Source organism: Triticum dicoccoides, chromosome 2A (genome assembly GCF_002162155.2).
Source record: "Triticum dicoccoides isolate Atlit2015 ecotype Zavitan chromosome 2A, WEW_v2.0, whole genome shotgun sequence".
NCBI classification, from domain to species: domain Eukaryota; kingdom Viridiplantae; phylum Streptophyta; class Magnoliopsida; order Poales; family Poaceae; genus Triticum; species Triticum dicoccoides.
Genome location: NC_041382.1, coordinates 353,301,176 through 353,324,995, shown reverse-complemented (window position 1 = coordinate 353,324,995; position 23,820 = coordinate 353,301,176). Strand labels below are relative to the sequence as shown.

The 23,820-nt window shown below is 44.7% G+C and overlaps 1 long non-coding RNA gene across 1 annotated transcript; it reads right to left on the bottom strand.

Moving 5' to 3' along the window:
* Positions 1–13,127: 13,127 nt before the first annotated feature.
* On the bottom strand, positions 13,128–17,238 carry LOC119354570. Its single transcript, XR_005171061.1, has 3 exons — positions 16,372–17,238; positions 15,966–16,282; positions 13,128–15,155 (listed from the first exon to the last, which is right to left on the bottom strand). It is a non-coding gene; the product is annotated as an uncharacterized LOC119354570 (long non-coding RNA).
* Between the last annotated feature and the right edge of the window lie 6,582 nt (positions 17,239–23,820).

Here is a 23,820-nt window from a genome sequence, read left to right as displayed (position 1 = left end):
CGGACGAACGAACCACTACATCTTCAAGATGAATGAAAAGCAGTACGTACTTCGCCCTATGTCTCCAAGCCAAGTGATTGCCGACAAGCAAGCCACCCATCATTGAGAGAATAGTGAGAGAGTGAACAACCAAAAAGAGAGTGAGCGCCACAAGCCCAAATTGAGTGCCTCCACGATGAGCGACAAGAAGAACTTAGTTCTATTTGCCACCAAAAGTGAGATAAGAGGAGTGTCTGAGAACCCATCTAGTGTCCTACACTACATCCTTTTGTGCAAGGATAATGCACCAAAAGCTAACAACTCTCACGCTCTACCTTTAGTGTTGTCTTCTCTTTTGCAGGAATTCCAAGATGTTTTCCCCGACGAGCTACCTCCTGGACTACCTCCACTATGAGGTATCGAGCACCGCATCGACCTCATTCCCAGAGCACCTCTTCCAAACAAAGCTCCCTACCGTGTCAACCCCGAAGAAACCAAAGAAATACAAAGGCAAGTAAAGCATCTCATAGACCATGGACATGTGCGTGAAAGTTTGAGTCATTGTGCTATTCCGGTCATTCTTGTGCCAAAACGAGACGGTAGCTTTCACATGTGCTCCAATTTTAGACCTATGAATGCTATTACCGTTCTCTATAGGTGTAACACCCACGATGTGGCTATATCTCCCACGTGTCGGGGCACGACTTAGAGGCATAGCCGCATGGTAGGTTTGTCGCAAGAGGGGTAATCTTCACACAATCCCATGTACTGAATAAGAAAGGGATAAAGAGTTGGCTTACAATTGCCACTTCACACAATACATAAAATTCATACAACAACCAAAATACAAACAAAGGTCCGACTACGGAACCAAAATAAAAAGAAGACAACCCCAAATGCTAGATCCCCGATCATCCCAACCGGGCTCCACTACTGATCAACAGGAAGCGAAACAAAACAATGAACACGATCTTCATCGAGCTCCCACTTGAGCTCGGTTGCGTCACCCTACACTGGTATCATCGACACTTGCAACTGTTATGTTCCTGTGAGCCACGAGGACTCAGAAATCTCACACCCGCGAGATCAAGACTATTTAAGCTTATGGGTAGGAAAGGGGTAATGAGGTGGAGCTGCAGCAAGCACTAAACACATATGGTGGCTAACATACGCAAATAAGAGCGAGAAGAGAAGCAACGCAACGGTCGTGAAACTAGAAGTGATCAAGAAGTGATCCTGAAACTACTTACGTTCAAGCATAACACAAGAACCGAGTTCACTTCCCGGACTCCGCCGAGAAGAGACTATCACGGCTACATACATGGTTGATTCATTTTAATTAAGTTAAGTTTCAAGTTCTCTACAACTGGATATTAACAAATTCCCATCTGCCACATAACCGCGAGCATGGCTTTCGAAAGTTCAAACCCTGCAGGGGTGTCCCAACTTAGCCCATCACAAGCTCTCACGGTCAACGAAGGATATTCCTTCTCCCGAGAAGACCCGACCAGTCTCGGAATCCCTGTTACAACACATTTCGACAATGGTAAAACAAGACCAGCAAAGCCGCCCGATGTGCCGACAATCCCGATAGGAGCAGCACATATCTCGTTCTCAGGGCAACACCGGATGAGACATCCTACGAGTAAAACCAAACCTCAAGTTTCCCCAAGGTGGCCCCGCAGTCTACTCGGTTCGGACCAACACTTAGAGAAGCACTGGCCCGGGGGGGGGTTAAAATAAAGATGTCCCTCGGGTTGGCCGACCCAAGGGAAGGGTAATAGGTTGTTAGGCAAATGTAAAACCAAGGTTGGGCCTTGCTGGACGAGTTTTATTCAAAGCGAACTGTCAAGGGGTTCCCATAACACCCAACCGCGTAAGGAACGCAAAATCAAGGAACATAACACCGGTATGACGGAAACTAGGGCGGCAAGAGTGGAACAAAACACCAGGCATAAGGCCGAGCCTTCCACCCTTTACCAAGTATATAGATGCATTAATTTGACATAATAGATATTTTGATATCCCAACATATCCATGGTCCAACATGGAACAAACTTCAACTTCACCTGCAACTAGCAACACTATAAGAGGGGCTGAGCAAAAGTGGTAACATAGCCAAACAACAGTTTGCTAGGAAGATGGGTTAGAGGCTTGACATGGCAATATGGAAGGCAGGATATAGCAAGTGGTAGGTATCATGGCATAGAAATAGAGCGAACAACTAGCAAGCAAAGATAGAAGTGATTTCGAGGGTATGGTCATCTTGCCTGAGATCCCGCAGGGAAGAAGAACGAGTCCATGAAGAAGACAAACGGACGAAGTCGAACGAATCCTCACAAACGTGACGTTATTGGAACCAACCCGAAGAAGCAACACCAGAAAGAAGCAAACAACATGGTAAACAACCATCACAAGCATGGCATGATGCACAACACAGGATGATGTATGTCTGGTTTAAATATTCATGGCATGGCAAAGTGCACAAACAAAACTACAAATTAAGTGGAGCTCAATATGCAACGAGTTGCATATTGACGAAACACCACAACAATTATTTAGTTCCCTCCTGTTTAAGTACTCAACAAAGTTAAATGTTGGTTAGCATGGCAAGGGGTGAAACATAATAAAACTACTTAACTAGGCAAGTTTAAATGAGGTCGGAACAACAAACAACAAGTCCGGGAAAACCTCATGGGCATATTTTAAAGTTGGAACTGTTTTGCCCTATACACAATTTTAGAGTTATTAAACATGCAAAGCAATGCCACCATGTTAAACTATGCATTTTCCACCCCATTTACATATAAAGTTTATTAAGTTTGGAGCTATGGTTATTTAGTTATGAAGTATACCATCTTAACAAGTTATTTAAGCAAAAAATAAACAAACATCATTTTAAACATTTTTAACATGCATGAAAGTTGCATATTATGAAACTAGATAAAATTCTAGTCATTTTACATATATGAAGTTTTTACATGCGATGCAGAGTTTGTGATTTATGATATGCATGAAGAAGAGGGGTTTTTCTACAAAAATTGCAGTCTAGATAAATGATTAAATTCGCTCAGAGAAAAAAACGTTATACATGCCGAATCTATTGGACCAATAGTGCACAGGGGGGATTCTCACCTAGTGGGCCTGGCCTAGTGGGTGGAGGAGGAAGCAGCAGGCTAGAAGGGGCGCTGGGCCTCGCGCGGTCAATGCGAGCGATACAAGGGGGTTCGAGGCGCTGGTCCTCCTCTGCAACTACTTCGATGTAGGGGATCGTGGAGGCGCGATGCAGGTGCAGGGGGCATGAACTCCGGCACCTTGACGCGAAGGTCACCGGCGGCGACGGAGCTTGGCGAGGTGACGACCGGGGCGACTCCGACGGGCGATGCGTGCAACGAGGAGGAGGGAGCTCGTGCTCCTGCATCCATGCCAGGGACCTGCGGAGGAACACGAGAGGAGTGAAGGGGATACAGGAGAAGAGAAGGGAGATGGAGAGGGAAAAGGATCAGGGGAAGGTCGGTGGGACCTGCTAGTGCTGTCGTCGGTGAGGTGGATCGAGCGGCGCGGCTGCCGGCAGCGCCGATGTTGCGAGAGCCGACGAGGATGAATAGCAGAAGGCCGGCCCTGGAGCGCTGGTGCTCGACGCGAGGAGAAGGAGGGATCCTTGGGAGAAAATCCCGAGGTAGAGGAGGCCATCAGGGCGGGTGCAGAGGTCAGGCGCTTGGGGCTGTAGCAAAATAAGGGCTCCGGTGGCGCGTGCTGACGGAGTGGAGGCAAGTGCGGCATGGACCTGGCAGCGAAATCCGGCGAGGTCCAGCGACTTGCGGAGCGACAGCGTCAACGGGCGTGGTCGCTAGAGCGGTCCAGGTCGAGGTCAGGGTGGCCTCGGCGACCGGTGGCAGTGGCTTGAGGCGGGGCGTCGGCGTCCGGCGACGAGGAACTTGGCAACACTGGGGTTGAGGAAAACGGGAGGCGCGGACATGGCTTCGGGCTCCATATTTCCTGCAGGTCTAGAGAGAGGGGTGCGAGCTGAATCCATCTGATGGGCTAACGAACTCGAGGCACTCGGGCGCCATGGATGCTCCTGTCATGACGAGGAGAGAGGTAAGAAAAGAGAGAGGGAGAAAGAAAAGGAAGGAGGGAAGGCAAGGGGCGAGGCCGGCCTGGCGAAGCTGGTCGTGGTCGGCGGGCATGGAAGCTACAAACGGCGGCGGCGGCATGTCCATGTCGCCGGGAAGGAGAGGGATCGAGTGGAGCTCGGGCTCGGGCGCTGGTTTGCCCGGCGATGAAGACGAGGTGGATCGGTGGTTTCTGCGGGAGGAGATGAGGAGGGGATCTGGGAGGATCCCAAGGGAGAGAGTGGTGGCGGCGGGTGAGGGATTGGATGGGTGGAAGGATGGGACATGATCCCTAATTTCTAGGGTTACCCATTATATATAGCGGTGGGATTGAGTTTAGGGGCTATTCGGTCCATCAAATCGTTATTGGGTGGTCGAGAAAAATATAGGTTAGGAAGTCCAATTAACAAAACGAAGATGTTTTATAGTTGTTAGGGGATGATCTGAATCCAGTGGTGACAACTGCCTGGGTTGGGTCCGGGACAGCTTTCAAACGCGCGCGAGGAGGGCCGCGGGCTGACGAGAGAGGTTAAGTTGGGCCTGACGGAGAGTGGTAGTGGGCTGTGCAGAAAGCCTTGGGCTGAGATAAGAGAAGAGAGAGACCCGACGAATGTTTCCGGAGACCGAAAACGTCCAACGTTAGACCGGCTATACTGCCGCTATAGTTATCCGTTGGGGCCTCAAACGGACTCGGAATGCGATGAAACTTGGCAGAAGGTCTACCTACAACATAACAAAACCGCACGCCAAATCTCATCCCATTCCGAGAACATTTTCCTGCCACTTAAAAAAATACTATTTCGGACGTGCCGCGGGGCGCGTGCAATTGTGTCTGGGCTCATAACGGGCAAGAGAAAGAACGGGGAGACCCGGACGGATGCAAGTTTTGAAAACATGATGATGCGATGCACATGATGACATGATGAAATGCAACATGCAAGCAAATGACAAGGCAACAACAATGAATAACTGGAAGACACCTGGCGCATCGGTCTCGTGGCGTTACAACACTCCACCACTACAAAAGGATCTCGTCCCGAGATCTAGGATGCCACCGGAGGGAAACAGAAGAGGAAGGGGAAGAGGTAAAACTAAGTTGCTTCTTTGATAAACGAGTGAAACCAATGAACCTTGAGATGTTAAAAAATTGGAAAGAAGAATACAACGGAGATGAACGAGGTTGAAAACACTCCGGTTGGAAATGGAAGGCAAAAATATGAACTTGGCAAAATGAAAGCACTTGGATGAGACTCCGGTTAGAAGAGGAATGATGGCCACAACACTCCGGTTAAAACAAGATAGAAAAGGAAAAAGAAAGATATTATTTGGGCAGCACTCTGACTAAAAATGGAAGGAATTGAACATGAACTTGACAAGATGAGAGGATACTTGATGAAATCAACAAAACACTGCCTCCGAAACTATCGAAAAAATGACACAAGGGTTAAGAAAGATTTCAGACAGCACTCTAGTTGAGAAGGGATGCAAAACTTGATAAGATGAGAGAACTTGAATGAAGGACACGACACTCTGATTGAATGGATAAGCAAAAGGAAACAACATGATCTTTGACAAAAATGGGATGATCGGTCGAAGAGTGCAACATCACAATGCCTCCGGAACGAACGAATAGAAGCTAGATCGTTGGGATAGAGGGACGAAGAAGAAAAAACAACTTCTATCACAAACGAACTAGGAAAGCACTCTTCCAAGAAGGTTAAAACAGAGTTGTTGGAAAAACCAACAACGAAACGACTAAGCTTGTAGTGGGCTTATGGAAAACATCTCAAAACTGTGGTGATATTTTTGCCACGAACGAAAAACAATAGATTGGATTAAGGTCAACAAGGAGATGACAACTCCTTTCGCCGAGAGGGTAGGAGAAAAACTTGGATCATTGATAGACACCACAATAAGCAACATTCCTTAGGGAAGGCTTTAGGTGAAATATGACACAAGATAACTCCAACAAAGAGATTAGTGGATTTACAATACCTCAATCTTGACAACATGTGAAACACGAAACATGAAGGAAAATTGTCAAGAATGACATAACACCACCTGAAAAGATAAGATAGAAAGAGTTGCATTTCAGAATGCAAGATGAAGAATACTTGAACTCCTCTAAAAAGAATCTCGATGAACACTTTGAGAAGGAATTAAATCCTTGATGAACCACCATGTAGAGTCTCCATGAAAAACTTCGGTAACCAAAAGGATGACAAAAAGAAAGCAAAGTTGAAAGAACAAGGTGAGCCTTGTAATTATTTAGATGGAGCTTCGTGACGAGATCAAAGAGAAAAGTTGCAACTCCGAAAAAGAAAGATGAACAACTTGAAACCAAGAATGTGATATGATGAACAAACTCCGAAAAGAAAAGGTTAATCACCTAGAGGAAATAAAAATAAGATTTACTGTATGCTTCCCCTTCACCAATTTAGATTGATGACAAGCAACGGATTTTTCATACTACTTATTCTCGTAGAAAGGATTAAGATAGATATAGCGAAAACTTGAGAAAGGTCTTCAATGAACCACCGGTAGGATTGAAACAACGAATAAATTGATATGAAAACAAAGGAAGAGAAATCTTGAAAAAACCACCGTAAGAATTGAAAATGAAAGTAGCAAAGGCACAATTCACCGGGAAGAATTGGAAAAGAAAAGATGATACTTGAGGGAATTTATATACATGAGAACAAAGAGATCACGAGCTGATAAGAGAATACTTGAATGATGCACCGATATGATTTGGAGAACGAGAGCTGAAAGCTGGAATGAATAATTCTGAGATGATGGGCTCCGGAGAATCAAACTTAAAAGACTCCTGAATTGCTCCGGATGGTGGAAAAGAATATTTTGCAATCGAAAACAATTATGAGAGGATGGCAACAAGCTAGAACCATGAATCTTGAAGAGAATGGAGCAAGATTGAGAGAAAAACTCTTCTTCGGTCTTCAAATGCAGAGAATGACGACGAGAAACACCACCATGAATTGTTGATGCACTCCGGAAGAAGATTGGAAAGGTTGAACCAACGATGAAAAGAATTTGAAAGATCTTGGAGAAAGACATTTGTCTAATGACAAATCATTCTTACGTCAAACTTTGAAATGAATTTAAGTGTAACTCCGGAAAAATTAGAAGAGTTAGGTAAGATCCTGGGGCAAAGACCTGTGGGTTAGGGCCCACTCAAAAGATACACCGTTGAACAATTTAAAATAGAGATTGCGTCGGTTGAATTAAATGACTCAAAAGAGATAACAACCCTGAGATATCTTGAACGGATTAGAAATGAAAACATGAATCTCCTGAGATATCTTCAACACTCTGGAACAATTGAATAGTGAGAGGTGAATGATTAAGAGGTGCACCGGCATGAGAAAATATTTGAAACGAGAAAAGGATAAGATTGACAAGGCTTGACCTGAAACCACCGGAGAAGAAAAGGATGAAGAATAATGAGCTTGAAGCTTCCTTAGCATCTTCATGAGAATCACCAGGTAAGAACATTGACAGAAAAGAATGGAAGGACTTCCCATCAATAAGATGAATATTTGATTAAGAAATCTGAGTCCTCGAAGAAAAAGGGGTGGGTGGGCGGGAAAACAAAGGAAACTTGGGGACAGAAGAAACGAACAACATTGGGAAAAACCAAGAGGTGATCTTGCGGATATTGAAATGATCGGATCCTCTTGAAGAGAAACACGCCGGTTGAAAAGGATTGACATGACAATCTCGATTATCATGAAGGATTTATATTCACATAGGAGTATGAGAACACCACTTAGGAAAGGTATGGAATCAACACTTGACTTCAAAGCAACTCGAATACCACAACTCAAAACAAAACAAAGGATTGGCTTGCAAAATAAGCCAGAAACAAAATATGATAGATCCCATATCGTATCATGTGTCTACCGGAAAGATATTCTAGGAGCTACTTGAATTCCCACTTATAAACTCCTAAAACTCTCTGGTTATGCAATCATGTGTTGGGGATACAGGGGAAGCATAATATCTCACCCAAAACTAACAAATCCTACATCCAGCTGTATCCATCCTTGAACACATAACCAAGAAACCTTCGGAAATCATTTACCTCAACCTTCGAAAAGCATCTGTTATATGAGTTATGGCAATACTCCCGAACTCCTGCCCCAGTACTGGGTGGCGTCGAGGTTATCTCACCAACAACTGCCCAAAAGAGATTTTTGATGTCGGCGAACTCAGGTATTCCAGAACTGCAATGATAAAATTGTGACGACAACAGCTTGGAGCTCAACTCCCCGGGACACTGCCACAACCCAGAAATGTCAGTAGGCACCAAGAACAATGTTCTCGTCACAAGACTATCGGAACGATTCCAAGATACCCACGTGATCCTAAAAAACATTTCGTGAAATTTGAGGAGAGGAGAGTCAAAACTTCTACGTCAGGAGGCCTCACCAGAGTGACGAAGGGACTGAGGAGTAAAAAGAATCCTACTCTCCGATATATATATAATCCTAAGACTCAATACATTTTGTTCTAGACTCAACAACGTCAGCGATTCGATCAAGCAGGGGGCTCCTAAGTCGGGGATGGCTCTGATACCAACTTATAACACCCACGATGCGGCTATATCTCCCACGTGTCAGGGCACGACTTAGAGGCATAGCCGCATGGTTGGTTTTCGCAAGAGGGGTAATCTTCACACAATCCCATGTACCGAATAAGAAAGGGATAAAGAGTTGGCTTACAATCTCCACTTCGCACAATACATAAAATTCGTACAACAACCAAAATACAAACAAAGGTCCGACTACGGAACCAAAATAAAAGAAAACAGCCCCAAATGCTAGATCTCCGATCGTCCCAACTAGGATCCACTACTGATCAATAGGAAATGAAAAAACACAATGAACACGATCTTCATCGAGCTCCCACTTGAGGTCGGTTGCGTCACCTGCACTGGTATCATCGGCACCTGCAATTGTTTGGAAGTATCTGTGAGTGTAGCGACCAGACCTCAAACAGTCTGATCTCTGTGCTCAGGTGTCATCCCTGGATCAGTAATGCTGACACCACATAGTACTCGGAGGATTTATAATAGAGTAGCAATCACACACTTATTACATCAAGTGTCTCAAAAGTGAACTTATTACAATAAATATGGCTAAAGGCCATCTAATAACGATAACAGCGGAAGGCTTGGAAGATAAGTGAGTCCATCAACTCCAACGGCATCACTGAGTATAGAACCACGACCTAAAAACTCCTTAATCATTGTCTGAAAAGTCTGCAACGTTAACGTTGCAGCCCGAAACGGGTCAGCATATGGAATATGCTGGCAATGTAACACATATAGAGTAATGGAATGAAACTGCTATACTATATGTATATTAGGCTGGTGGGAAGCTCTATGGTTACAGTTTTGCGTAAAGCCAATTTTTTCCTACTACAAAGGAATAAATTTTACTTACTATCATGGTAGTTGTTAAACATTGAGAATGGTTGACAGCATCCTCAATCCCAATTAAACATCAATTAACAAAACCCAACAAAATTAATTTAGAGTAACATGTTGAGATTCACATGACAATCCAAGTACTAGATACTCAAAACGTCCATAACCGGGACACGGCTAATCATGATTAGTTTATTACACTCTGCAGAGGTTTGCGCACTTTTCCCCACAAGACTCGATCGCCTACGTTTGGTTTCTCGCACTACATGGTGTTTGAGAAACGGATGACCGAGACATAGTCTTTCAGAAGCGCTAGCACCTTACGATCGGGTAGACCATACCACCTACATCCCCTGCATCTGCTAGTCTACCACTGTAAGAGTTCGCACGACTTAATCAACTATGCTAGAGCCCATAATAGCTTGTGGCTGCACACGGAAGTTTCTAGTATGAAAAAATCTCATGATCCCTTTGAGCCTGGGTGGCGGTCCATAAAGAAAAACAGGCATTCCTGGAATACCCAGGTACCTCAATCCACCCAGATGTGTATTTAAGTTGCCACCTTAGATAAACCATTAATTATCAAACTCACATCTGTGATGGATATCACTCACCCAATCCACATCTACTAGCATAGCATGGCATAATGGCAAACGTAGAAGTAACTCCCAAAGGTTTGATAATAAAACAGGTAATAGGTACTACCTCAACTACTTCCCATCCCACAATTTAGTTAGATCCTAATCATGCAATGTGTGAGGATTTATCTAATGCAATAAAACTGGGTAGTAGAAAAGGTATGATCAAAGTGTTACTTGCCTTGCTGATGATCCGCGAAACCTAGAGATTCGAAGTAACAGGCGACACACTCCGGGTATTCTATCGCAGACAAACAAACAAGCATACAATAAGTATTCATCTAATGCACAGGTAAAACTCAAATAAGAGATCTAACCAGAAATTTCAACTTAAGAACTCCAGTTGGCAAAAAGAATCAAATCAAATGAAGCAACGAAAGTCAAACAGCGAAAGAAAACAACTTCATTCTACTAATCTGGATCTAAGGCAACTTTACAGTAGCAAAAACTTGTTTAAGTTGGTTAAACGGATAGAGGGTTTCGAGACGAAACTCCAGGCGCTTGAATTGCCTGATTCTGACAAACGAGCGAAAAGTTATACTAAAACAAAAATCGGATCAGAAATCGCGATCAGAAAAATCGTGGATTTAATCCGAGAAAAAGAAAAACGATGAACGTTCGCTAGAACGAACGAACGGACGAACGCTCGCTATTTAAATAAATCGGAAAAACCGATCTATTTAAAAACCGAAACTAACTAAAAAAACCGATGAAAAACCGACGGAAAAACCGAAGGTTTTTCAAAAAACGGCGGCACGGATTTCGAGGTGACCTCGGGCAGCGGGTCGGCGAGGCGGCGGGTGGCGGCTCTGGCGACGGCGCGGTGGGCGGCGGGTGGCGGCGGTGGCACGGGGTTCGAGGGCGGGCGGGGCTGGCGGCTAGGGTTGGCCCGGGGCTGGGCTGCGGCTTATAAAGCCTGCCGGGCCAGGAGTCCTAGTCGGACATGGCCCGGTTAGGTGAGTTGCGATTTTTTTTAAATAATTACGCGTAGAAGAGAAATAAAAAGAAATACTAAACGGACTCCAAAAATCCCGAAATAAATTTTCCCGGGCTTCTAAAATCAAGCCGCACAAGGTGAACATTTATTTGGGGCCTAAATGCAATTTTGAAAAACGCACATGACTCCTAAATTCAAATAAAATAACAAAAAAACTCCGAAATAAAATCTTATTTGATTTTATTATTAAATCCTCAATATTTCTTTATTTTGGGAAAGTCATTTTATTCCCTCTCTCATATTTTTGTAATAGAAATAATTGATGATAAAATAATTAAAATCAAATGATCCTATGCTCAAAATTTGAGAAAACTCAAATATGAAAATAACGAAATCCCCAACTCTCTCCGTGGGTCCTTGAGTTGCGTAGAATTTCTAGGGTCAAACCAAAAGCAAAATAAAATATGATATGCAATGATGATCTAATGTATAACATTCCAAATTGAAAATTTGGGATGTTACAGTGAGCCACGAGGACTCAACAATCTCACACCTGCGAGATCAAGACTATTTAAGCTTATGGGTAGGAAAGGGGTAATGAGGTGGAGCTGCAGCAAGCACTAAACATATATGGTGGCTAACATACGCAAATAAGAGCGAGAAGAGAAGCAACGCAATGGTCGTGAAACTAGAAGTGATCAAGAAGTGATCCTGAAACTACTTACGTTCAAGCATAACACAAGAACCGTGTTCACTTCCCGGACTCCGCCGAGAAGAGACAATCACGGCTAGACACACGGTTCATTCATTTTAATTAAGTTAAGTTTCAAGTTCTCTACAACCGGATATTAACAAATTCCCATCTGCCACATAAACGCGGGCATGACTTTCGAAAGTTCAAACCCTGCAGGGGTGTCCCAACTTGGCCCATCACAAGCTATCACGGTCAACGAAGGATATTCCTTCTCCCAAGAAGACCCGATCAGTCTCGGAATCCCGGTTACAAGACATTTCGACAATGGTAAAACAAGACCAGCAAAGACGCCCGATGTGCCAACAATCCTGATAGGAGCTGCACATATCTCATTCTCAGGGCAACACCGGATGAGACATCCTATGAGTAAAACCAAACCTCAAGTTTCCCCGAGGGGCCCCGCAGTCTACTCAGTTCGGACCAACACTTAGAGAAGCACTGGCCCGGGGGGTTAAAATAAAGATGACCCTCGGGTTGGCCGACCCAAGGGAAGGGTAATAGGTTGTTAGGCAAATGTAAAACCAAGGTTGGGCCTTGCTGGACGAGTTTTATTCAAAGCGAACTGTCAAGGGGTTCCCATAACACCCAATCGCGTAAGGGACGCAAAATCAAGGAACATAACACTGGTATGACGGAAACTAGGGCGGCAGGAGTGGAACAAAACACTAGGCATAGGTCGAGCCTTCCACCCTTTACCAAGTATATAGGTGCATTAATTTAACATAATAGATATTGTGATATCCCAACATATCCATGTTCCAACATGGAACAAACTTCAACTTCACCTGCAACTAGCAACCCTATAAGAGGGGCTGAGCAAAAGTGGTCAAACAACGGTTTGCTAGGAAGATGGGTTAGAGGCTTGACATGGCAATATGGGAGGCATGATATAGCAAGTGGTAGGTATCGCGGCATAGCAATAGAGCGAACAACTAGCAAGCAAAGATAGAAGTGATTTAGAGGGTATGGTCATCTTGCCTGAGATCCCGCAAGGAAGAAGAACGAGTCCATGAAGAAGACAAACGGACGAAGTCGAACGAATCCTCACAAACGTGACGTTATCGGAACCAACCCAAAGAAGAAACACCGGAAAGAAGCAAACAACATGGTAAACAACCATCACAAGTATGGCATGAAGCACAACCAAGGATGATGCATGCCTGGTTTAAATATGCATGGCATGGCAAAGTGCACAAACAAAACTACAAGTTAAGTGGAGCTCAATATGCAACGAGTTGCATATTGACGAAACACCACAACAATTATTTAGTTCTCTCCCGTTTCTATTCCTACTAATAAAGCAAGGTGCGTTTGTCCAATATTTTCATCCGTTCACCATCGTAAAGTTTTTTCTATTCGAGGTGGTACTAATTTTTTGTTCGTTCTCTATTAGAAAAGAAAAAACGCCCGAATTTCATACATGGGCCACTAGTAGTGTGGCCCAGCAAAGCCAGCCTGTTTATTTTGGTGCCGACGTTAGTAGCAAAACTCTATTTATTGTAGTGAGCGTCAAATAGCAGGAAATTCGCACATGGCCACCAAGCTGGGCTGACCCGTTTTCTTTTGCTTTGTTATATTGCAGTGAGCGTCAAATAGTAGCAAACGCTATTAATTTTGTGCCCATGCAAGTGGAAAACTCCTATTAATCACACTGAGCATCAAATATTTACAAATTCGCGCAGGGCCCCCTAGCTAGGCTGAACTGTTTTTTCTAGTTCCGTGTTATGTTTCTATTTTTCTTTTTCCATTTCTTTCTTTTTATTCTTTCCCGTTTCTTTTGTCTTATTTCCTTTCAAGTTTATTTTTCTTTACCCCTTTTTCATAAATTCAAAAAAATTCAGAAAAGTTCATATTATTCCAAAAACTCGATTTTTTAAAAAGATCCAAAGTTTTAAAATATTTTTTTGAAAAAATGTTCAGAATATTAAAATTTTGTTCTCATTCCAAAATTGGTAGAGATGTTTTTTAAATGTTCCATTTTTCTTTGTCTTTCCAAAGTTTTTTGGGTTTTCCAAAAAAAGCATTTAAAAAATGTTCCAAATATGAACAATATTCTCTTTTTAGTGAAATATTCACAAATTCAGAATAATGTTTGAGGTTAAAGAAAAACATTTTAAAAAATTGTTCTCAGTGTTGAAAATGTTTTTCCTTTTTTCAAAAGCAATCACAAATTCGAAAAATGTTCTTGTTATTTTAAATGGTTCATGTTTTTAAATTAAACTGTGAATTTCGAACGATTCAAATTTTGTTGTGTATTTCTGTAAAAATGTAAAGAATGTCAAAAAAATGTTTGGGATTTCCAAAATTATTCATGTTTCCTAGAATATTCAGGAAATTATATATATTAAAAAACTCTTTTCCGTTTCTATATGTTTTTCTTTCCTGTTTCTTTTCTCTTTCTTTCTTTCAAGTTTATTTTTCTTTCTCCCTTTTTTTGTAAATTTAAAATTTTCAAAAAAGTTCATAATACCAGAAAAATTCGAATTTTGAAATATATTCCAGTTTGAAATTTTTGGGAACATTAAATCTTTGCTCTCATTCTAAAATAGTCACAAATCCGCTTAGGGCGCCCAAACTTCCGTGAGCCGTTTTCTTCCTTTTGGTCTGTGTTATGTTTGTATTTTTCTTTTTTTTCTTTCCCGTTTCTTTTGTCTTTTTCCTTTCAAATTTATTTTTCTTACTCCTTTTCTCATAAATTCAAAATTTTCAAAAAAGTTCATATTATTTGGAAAATTAGATTTTTTAAAAAATGTCGAAAATTTGAAAATATATTATGTTTTGAAAAATGTTTGAAATACAAAAAATGTTTGGAATACAAAAAATGTTCTCATTCCAAAATTGGTATATATTTTTATACACGTTCCATTTTTTTCTTGTGTTTTCCAAAGTTATTTGATATTTTCCAAAAAAATCATTTTAAAAATGTTTGAAATATGAAAAATATTCTTGTTTTGGTGCAATGTTCGCAAATTCAGGATAATGATCGAGTTTAAAGAAACACATTTAAAAAAATCTGAATTCAAAATGTGTTTCCTTTTCAAAAACCAATCAAAAATTCAAAAAGTTTTCAAGTTATTTTAAAAGGTTCATGTTTTCACATAGAAGGGACATTCGTGTCTGGTGATGTGCTAAATATGCTAATGAAACATGATTTATGCACTACAATTAGTAATTCATCCTGTTACGCAATCATAAGAGAGAATGGTCAAAACTACCGTGCCCCAAAGGTCGCCGCGTAGCTACCAAATGAGGAGGTAGACACAACCCCGACACAGAGGCGGGCCTGGAGAAAAAAAGGCACAAGTTAGATGGTTGCCAGCACACCGACTAATCCCACCACTATCAAGATCTCACAGGACAAACATGACCCGTGAGAAGTCCACAACACCTCTCTCTATCACATCGCTATGCTGATCATTTTTCTTTGACATGTTATGGTGATCTTTTTGGTGGACACATCAATTATCTCTCCCATTGCTTCCGGCAAAGAAATATCTCTCCCGTTGCAGCGCATGAGCATATGTGCTAGTAAGTACTCAACAAAGTTAAATGTTGGTTAGCATGACAAGGGGTGAAGCATAATAAAACTACATAACTAGGCAAGTTTAAATGAGGCCGGAACAATAAACAACAAGTCCGGGAAAACCTCATGGGCATATTTAAAATTTGGTACTGTTCTACCCTATACACAATTTTAGAGTTATTAAACATGCAAAGCAATGCCACCATGTTAAACTATGCATTTTTCCACCCCATTTACATATAAAGTTTATTATGTTTGGAGCTACGATTATTTAGTTATGAAGTATACCATTTTAACAAGTTATTTAAGTAAAAATAAACAAACAACATTTTAAACATTTTTAACATGAATGAAAGTTGCATATTATGAAACTAGATAAAATTCTAGTCATTTTACATATATGAAGTTTTTACATGCGATGCACAATTTCTGATTTATGATATGCATGAAGAACAGGGATTTTTCTGCAAAAACTGTAGTCTGGATAAATGTTTAAATTCGTCCAGAGAAAAAACGTTATACAGGCCGAATCTGTTGGACCAACAGTGCATAGGGGGGGGGGGTTCTCACCCAGTGGGCCTGACCCGGTGGGTGGAGGAGGAAGCAGCAGGTCGGAAGGGGCGCTGGGCCTGGCGCGACCCACGCGCTGGCGCGGTCAACGCGAGCGATACAAGGGGGTTCGAGGTGCTCGTCCTCCTCTGCAACTGCTTCAATGCAGAGGACGGAAGAGGCATGATGCAGGTGCAGGGGGGCGTGAACTCCGGCATCTCGACGCGAAGGTCACCGGCGGCGACGGAGCTTGGCGAGGCGGCGACCGGGGTGACTCCGACGGGTGATGCGTGCAACGAGGAGGAGGGAGCTCGTGCTCTGGCATCCATGGCCGGGACCTGCGGAGGAACATGAGAGGACTGAAGAGGATACATGGGAAGAGAAGGGAGATGGAGAGGGAAAGGGAGCAGGGGAAGGTCGGCGGGACCTGCTAGTGCTGTCGTCGGTGAGGTGGATCGAGCAGCGCGGCTGCCGGGAGCGCCGGTGTTGCGAGAGCCGATGAGGACGAACAATGGAAGGCCGGCCCTAGAGCGCTGGTGCTTGACGCGAGGAGAAGGAGGGATCCATGGGAGAATATCCCGAGGTAGAGGAGGCCATCAGGGCGGGTGCAGAGGTGAGGCGCTTGGGGCTGTAACAAAATCGGGGCTCCGGTGGTGCATGCTGACGGAGTGGAGGCAAGGGCGGCATGGACTTGGCAGCGAAATCCAGCGAGGTCCAATGACTCATGGAGCGACAGCTTCAACAAGCATGGTCACTGGAGCGGTCCAGATCGAGGACAGGGTGGCCTCGGTGACCGGCGGTAGTGGCTTAAGGCAGGGCATCGGCGTCCTGCGACAAGGAACTTGGCAACGCCGGGGTCGAGTAAAATGGGAGGCGCGGCCATGGCTTCGGGCTCCATGTTTCCTGCAGGTCCAGAGAGAGGGGCGTGAGCTGAATCCATCTGACGGGCTGACAAACACGAGGCGCTCGGGCGCCATGGCTGCTCTTGTCATGACAAGGAGAGAGGTAAGAAAAGAGAGAGGGAGAAAGAAAAGGAAGGAGGGAAGGCAAGGGGCGAGGCCGGCCTGGCAGAGCTGGTCGTGGTCGGCGGGCGTGGAAGCTACAGGCGACGGCGGCATGTCCATGTCATCGGGAAGGAGAGGGATCGAGTGGAGCTCGGGCTCGGGCGCTGGTTGGCCCGGTGTTGAAGACGAGGTGGATCGGTGGTTGCTGTGGGAGGAGATGAGGAGGGGATCTGGGAGAATCCCAAGGGAGAGAGTGGTGGTGGCGGGTGAGGGATTGGATGGATGGAAGGATGGGACAGGATCCCTAATTTCTATGGTTGCCCAATATATATAGCGGTGGGATAAAGTTTAGGGGCTATTCGGTCCATCCGATCGTTATCGGGCGGTCGAGAAAAATATAGGTTAGGAAGTCCAATTAATAAAACAGAGATGTTTTATAGATGTTAGGGGATGATCTGAATCCAGCGGTGACAGCTGCCCGGGTCGGGTCCGGGACAGCTTTCGGATGCGCGTGCGAGGAGGGCCGCGGGCTGACGAGAGAGGTTAAGTTGGGCCTGGCGGTGAGTGGTAGTGGGCTATGCGGAAAGCCTTGGGCTGAGAGAAGAGAAGAGAGAGATCCGACGACTGTTTCCGGAGACCGAAAACGTCCGATGTTCGACCGGCTATACTGCCGCTATAGTTATCCGTTGGGGCCTAAAACGGACTCCGAATGCGATGACACTAGGCAGACGGTCTACCTACAACATAACAAGACCGCACGCCAAATCTCATCCCATTCCGAGAACATTTTCCGGCCACTTAAAAAATACAATTTCGGACGTGCCGCAGGCGCCTGCAAGTGTGTCTGGGCTCAGAACGGGCAATGGAAAGAACGGGGAGACCCGGACGGATGCAAGTTTTGAAAACATGATGATTCAATGCACATGATGACATGATGAAATGCAACACGCAAGCAAATGACAAGGCAACAACAACAAATAACTGAAATTCACCTAGCGCATCGGTATTTGTTCTTGTGGACGGATTCTCTAAGATGGCACATTTTATACCATGCAACAAGATAGACGATGCTTCACATGTCGCCAATCTCTTTTGTAGGGAAATATTGCGTCTACATGGAGTGCAAAAGACGATTGTCTCGGACCACGGCGTCAAGTTCCTAAGCTACTTTTGGAAGACCCTATGTGCCAAGCTCGGAATCAAGCTACTCTTCTCCACGGGGTACAATCCACAAACCGACGGCCAAACGGAGGTGACCAACCACACACTCTCTGCTCTACTTCGCGTGCTCATCAAGAAGAACATCAAAGAGTGGGAGGAGTGTCTACCTATCGCCGAGTTTTCCTACAACCGCGCAAGATACTCAACAACCGGCAAGTCCCTCTTCGAGGTCGTCTATGGATTCAACCCATTGTCCCCATTGGACATTCTTCCTCTACCACTACAAGAGCGCATCAATATGGACGCAAGTGCACATGTGAATCATCTCAAGAAGGTGCATGAAGATACAAGGCACACCATTGAGTGCCAAGTACAATGACTTGTGACCAAGCTCAACATGAACAAGGACCCCATGGTATTCAATATTGGTGATCTTGTGTGGCTACACCTTCGCAAGGACCGCTTCCCCACCGAACTCAAGTCCAAACTTCTGCCTCAAGCGGATGGACCCTTCAAGGTGCTTGCATGCTACAACAACAACGCTTACAAGATCGACCTCCCACGCGACAACTACAAGGACTGCTTCCCCACCGAACTCAAGTCCAAACTTCTGCCTCAAGCGGATGGATCCTTCAAGGTGCTTGCACGCTACAACAACAACGCTTACAAGATTGACCTCCCACGCGACAACTACAACGTGAGCGGCATCTTCTATGTCAAGGACCTCTCGGCCTACCATGGTGATGAACAATTTGATCCGAGGTCGGATCTTTCCCAAGGGAGGGGAGATGATGCGGAGCAACCCACGATCATCCCCATGGACGCATCTACACCTCCAACGACACCACTTGGGCCAATGACAAGAGCCCAAGCGAAGGCTATCGAAGATAAGGTGCTTGAAGGAATGCCATATATCAACTACACTCAATGGACAAGAAGAAGGACTGCTCGAAACTCCCAGGCTCCGGACGACCGGAAAGCTACGAACATTCGACGACCTCCAGGCACCGGATGACCGGCCCTCTCCGGACGACCGACACACCCACACCCGAGCCGAATCTATGGATTTCCGAAGCCCTCCAGATGACCGACGCCCCGGACGTCCGACCCCGACCGGACGTCCGATCGAAGCCCACCCGAGCCGAATCTATGGACGTCTGACAAGCACCGGATGTCCGGACCCTCGCGAGCCTCCGGACGAACGGTAAATCCCGGACGTCCGACGCCTATGTGTTGTTTGCGTGTTGGGCCGCAGCCCATGTACCCCTTCAACCTCTAAGACTATATATAGACCTTCTCCTCTTTTCTAGGGTTAGCAAAGGATTAGCACATATTTCGTGTGAGAGCTTTGCTCATCCACTTGGTTACCTTCACCTTGGAGATAGCGCCTCCTCGAAGAAGATCCCCCAAGCGGATTCAAGACCCCTTTACGGGAAGAACCTCAAGACATACTCATGGAGAAGATCGTGCTACTTGTATCGTCCTTGGTTGACCGTGGATCGTGTGATCTCTTATGTACTCGAGGATCTAGCACAAGTGTGACTATTTCTTGTTGGTTTTAGTGATTCCCTCGTGTTTCCCCTCATGATTTCCCTCGTTTTCCCCCTCGCGTTCCTCATGTTCTTTGCTGGATCCGCTCCTTTCATGAAAGATCGGCCCCTAGGGTTCCTACCCTACATCACCTTGGTTGCACGACCCCATTTATCTATATGTGTGTGTTTCTGTGTGCCAAATATTGCTATTGGTCTACTTGTTTCACTTGCAAATTTGTGAATCTCTTTCAACATTATTAACACTTGCTAACATTTTGCATTAAATTTTTGTGCCACTATCCTCACCGAGCTACTCCATAAGCTTTAGTTTGTAGGTGTGAGTGAACAAGTCCGTTACCAATTCCACTATTCTTTCATCTCACATTGAGTGAAACGGGATACATCCTCAACTTTGGGAAAAGGTAACTTGGTATTGTTTATCTCATTTCCTACTCACCTCTATTCGAGTCTTGTGATGCATAGGCAAGGCATTTCACCTTCGGTCTACAACAACAACGACGAGTTTGAGGCCAAGAAAAACTCCACCGAGCCAAGATGCAAGATCAAATGGAGGACATCAAAGCCCTCATCAAGTCCTACAAGTGATCTTCCACATCTTCAAGAAGACGCTCAAGAGCACATGCTTCCGATCTACCATCTCCGGCAAGATCACATCGGCATCGACACCATCACTAACAAGAACGTGAAGGTCAAGAGCTCAACACCAACAACCGCTCAACGACTTCACCATCTCCTTTGGCATCTTCTCCAAGCGAGTTCAAGGCACCTTTGCCTTCGGATATACGGCATCGTCACCAACAAGCATCTCAAGACTACGCTCAAGAGAAGCTCCCCAAGCTCAAGTCTGCGACTTCCACTAGCTACTACGACCTCGACATCGACCATGAGATTCCTTTCTATGGAACTCTAGAACCCAAGGAGTATCTCTAGTGGGAACGTTTGATGGACGACTACCTCAAGCTACATCAAGTTCCTCCCGAAGATCAAGTGAAGTGATCCACAAGAAACTTCCACGGCTACACATACACATGGTGTTTTCACACACCTTCGAAGAGCAACGACATGAGTTGTCCCAAGACGAAGAGAGCTTTGCGGCGAGAGTTCGTGCCTCCAACCTACACGAAACAACTTCAACGCCAATTGGAGAACACCATCCAAGGATCCAAGTCCATCGACGAGTACTTCAAGGAGATGAAGAATGCCTTGCGACAAGTCGGCGTGTACGACCCCATTTCAATGAAGTTCCACTGATAGAGGCAGAGGTGTCCCGTCTTTCAATGATATGGTGGCTATCATTTTTGAGGAAGTCCACTTTGACGATCCGACTACGAATGTGTGAGGACATCACACCTTAGCAATAGCTAAACCAACTCCGAGAGGTTATTGACCATGCCGGAGCACGATCAACCTGACCATGAAGGTCTGTTTCCTGCAAGCAAACGAAGAACAAGCAAGAAACTGAGATTGCAATCTAGATATTGCGAATATAAGAGGAAAGCTTTATTGATCAAGGTGGGGTTCTATGATGCCTTTGTCTGGTCGTTGAACACAAATGAAGTACGCAAATTTGCAGCTATGGCGAACTTTAATATAAGAAAAAACCAAAGTCTAAACGACGCCCTAAGGGCTGTATATATGAAGGATGAGGGGGAAATTTCATGGCCCTTGGAGGAGGGGTCCGAAACCAACCCTAACTCTTATTTCCCCTCATGATTTCCCTCGTTTTCCTCCTCGCGTTCCTCTTGTTCTTCGCTGGATCCGCTCCTTTCGTGAAAGATCGGCCCCTAGGGTTCCTAACCTACATCACCTTGGTTGCACGACCCCATTTATCTATCCATGTGTGTGTTTCCGTGTGCCAAATATTGCTATTGGTCTACTTGTTTCACTTGCGAATTTGTGAATCTCTTTCAACATTATTGACACTTGCTAACATTTTGCATTAAATTTTTGTGCCACTATCCTCACCGAGATACTCCATAATCTTTAGTTTGTAGGTGTGAGTGAACAAGTCCGGTACCAATTCCACTATTCTTTCATCTCACATTGAGTGAAACGGGATACATCCTCAACTTTGGAAAAAGGTAACTTGGTATTGTTTATCTCATTTCCTACTCACCTCTATTCGAGTCTTGTGATGCATAGGCAAGGCATTTCACCTTCGGTCTACAACAACAACGACGAGTTTGAGGCCAAGAAAAACTCCACCGAGCCAAGATGCAAGATCAAATGGAGGACATCAAAGCCCTCATCAAGTCCTACAAGTGATCTTCCACATCTTCAAGAAGACGCTCAAGAGCACATGCTTCCGATCTACCATCTCCGGCAAGATCACATCGGCATCGACACCATCACTAACAAGAACGTGAAGGTCAAGAGCTCAACACCAACAACCGCTCAACGACTTCACCATCTCCTTTGGCATCTTCTCCAAGCGAGTTCAAGGCACCTTTGCCTTCGGATATACGGCATCGTCACCAACAAGCATCTCAAGACTACGCTCAAGAGAAGCTCCCCAAGCTCAAGTCTGCGACTTCCACTAGCTACTACGACCTCGACATCGACCATGAGATTCCTTTCTATGGAACTCTAGAACCCAAGGAGTATCTCTAGTGGGAACGTTTGATGGACGACTACCTCAAGCTACATCAAGTTCCTCCCGAAGATCAAGTGAAGTGATCCACAAGAAACTTCCACGGCTACACATACACATGGTGTTTTCACACACCTTCGAAGAGCAACGACATGAGTTGTCCCAAGACGAAGAGAGCTTTGCGGCGAGAGTTCGTGCCTCCAACCTACACGAAACAACTTCAACGCCAATTGGAGAACACCATCCAAGGATCCAAGTCCATCGACGAGTACTTCAAGGAGATGAAGAATGCCTTGCGACAAGTCGGCGTGTACGACCCCATTTCAATGAAGTTCCACTGATAGAGGCAGAGGTGTCCCGTCTTTCAATGATATGGTGGCTATCATTTTTGAGGAAGTCCACTTTGACGATCCGACTACGAATGTGTGAGGACATCACACCTTAGCAATAGCTAAACCAACTCCGAGAGGTTATTGACCATGCCGGAGCACGATCAACCTGACCATGAAGGTCTGTTTCCTGCAAGCAAACGAAGAACAAGCAAGAAACTGAGATTGCAATCTAGATATTGCGAATATAAGAGGAAAGCTTTATTGATCAAGGTGGGGTTCTATGATGCCTTTGTCTGGTCGTTGAACACAAATGAAGTACGCAAATTTGCAGCTATGGCGAACTTTAATATAAGAAAAAACCAAAGTCTAAACGACGCCCTAAGGGCTGTATATATGAAGGATGAGGGGGAAATTTCATGGCCCTTGGAGGAGGGGTCCGAAACCAACCCTAACTCTTATTTCCCCTCATGATTTCCCTCGTTTTCCTCCTCGCGTTCCTCTTGTTCTTCGCTGGATCCGCTCCTTTCGTGAAAGATCGGCCCCTAGGGTTCCTAACCTACATCACCTTGGTTGCACGACCCCATTTATCTATCCATGTGTGTGTTTCCGTGTGCCAAATATTGCTATTGGTCTACTTGTTTCACTTGCGAATTTGTGAATCTCTTTCAACATTATTGACACTTGCTAACATTTAGCATTAAATTTTTGTGCCACTATCCTCACCGAGATACTCCATAATCTTTAGTTTGTAGGTGTGAGTGAACAAGTCCGGTACCAATTCCACTATTCTTTCATCTCACATTGAGTGAAACGGGATACATCCTCAACTTTGGGAAAAGGTAACTTGGTATTGTTTATCTCATTTCCTACTCACCTCTATTCGAGTATTGTGATGCATAGGCAAGGCATTTCACCTTCGGTCTACAACAACAACGACGAGTTTGAGGCCAAGAAAAACTCCACCAAGCCAAGATGCAAGCTCAAATGGAGGACATCAAAGCCCTCATCAAGTCCTACAAGCGATCTTCCTTATCTTCGAGAAGACGCTCAAGAGCACATGCTTCCGATCTACCATCTCCATCAAGATCACATCGGCATCGACACCATCACTAATTAGAACGTGAAGGTCAAGAGCTCAACACCAACAACCGCTCAACGACTTCACCATATCCATGGCATCTTCGCCAAGCGACTTTAAGGCACCTTCGCCTTTGGATATACGGCATCGTCGCCAAC